Source organism: Pristis pectinata, chromosome 28 (genome assembly GCF_009764475.1).
Source record: "Pristis pectinata isolate sPriPec2 chromosome 28, sPriPec2.1.pri, whole genome shotgun sequence".
Taxonomy (NCBI): Eukaryota; Metazoa; Chordata; class Chondrichthyes; order Rhinopristiformes; family Pristidae; genus Pristis; species Pristis pectinata.
This window is the reverse complement of record NC_067432.1, coordinates 30,478,046-30,479,516: the sequence shown is the minus strand read 5'-3', so window position 1 is coordinate 30,479,516 and position 1,471 is coordinate 30,478,046.

Below are 1,471 nucleotides of genomic sequence, written 5' to 3'. Positions count from 1 at the left end.
TCATTAAACCAGGGTTGGTCGCCTAGTTTGGTAGCAATGACAAAGTGAGAGAAGTGCCAGGCCATGAGCTTCTAGCATAAGGGAAGAAGTTATCATTCGTCTTCATTGACCACAGTAAGCATAAGTGAAACAAATAAGAATTTTCACTCAGCGAAATATAGAGTCATACAGCACAGAAATGGGCCCTTTGGCCTACTGGTCCATGCCAACCAAGATGCCCATCCAAGCTGGTCCCATTTGGCAGCATTTGGCCCATAACCTTCTAAACTTTTCCTATCTGTGTACCTGTCCAACTGTTGTTCCTGCCTCAACCACTTCCTCTGGCAGATCATTCCACATGCATACCACCTTCTGTGTTTTTTTTTAATAAGGTTGTCCCTCGAGTTCCCCTTAAATATTTTCCCCTTCACCTTGAACTTATGCCCACTCATTCTTGATTTCCCCAACCCTGGGAAAAAGACTGCATTCACTCTGTCTTTGTCCCCCATGATCTTGTACACCTCTAAAAGATCACACCTCAGTCTCCTATGCTCCAAGGAATAAAGTCCTAGCCTGTCTAACCTCTCCCTATAACTAATTTCCTCAAGTCCAGGCAACATCCTTGCAAATCTTTTCTGCACTCTTTCTGGTTTAATAACATCTTTCCTACAGCAGGGTGACTAAAACTGAACACAATACTCCAATTGCGACCTCACCAGTGCCTTGTACAACCGCACTATGACCTCCCAACTTTTATTCTACAGATGTCTTTGTAACTTTTCAAAGATGCTTTTTAACATCCAGAATGTTAAAAAATAAGTATTTGTGGATTTGTACTACTGAGATAATGTGTGTATGTAGCAGCTGCTACTGCGATGTGAAAATAAAGATGTGAGCCTGTGAACTGTTGAACGAGACTGATTTATTTTCGCGCCTTCCGCAGGCCTTTTAAGGAGTGCGGTCCCTGCGCTCCGAACTGGGAAATGACGTATGCGCTACGTCATCAACTTTTCACGCACGCGGGTTCTCCCCCGTCGCTCGGGGAAGACGAAGGCCCAGCTCCATCTTGGGCCTCGCCGTTGCGACGATGCGCGCCCTGACCACCGAGCCGGTTCCACCCCCCCCCCCCCCCCCGAACCGGCGATACCGTCCCCAAAGTTCAAGGGCTGCACTAGCCGTTGCTTGGGTGGCTGGCCTCTGCGCCGTGGTGTCAGGACCTCAACCGGTTGTTGTAGGTCCAAATGGGCCGGTTTGAAGCGGTCTGTCGTGAAGACTTCTTCCTTGCCCCCAATGTCCAAAATAAAGGTGGACCCATTATTTCTGATGACCCAGAACGGCCCCTCATATGGTCGTTGTAACGGTGCCCGTGGTGTGCCCCTGCGAACGAAAACGAACTTACAGTCTCGGAGTTCCTTGGGCATACATGATGGGGACTGACCATGTCGCGAAGTGGGAATTGGTGCCAGGCTGCCGAGCCTCTCGCGCAGCCTTC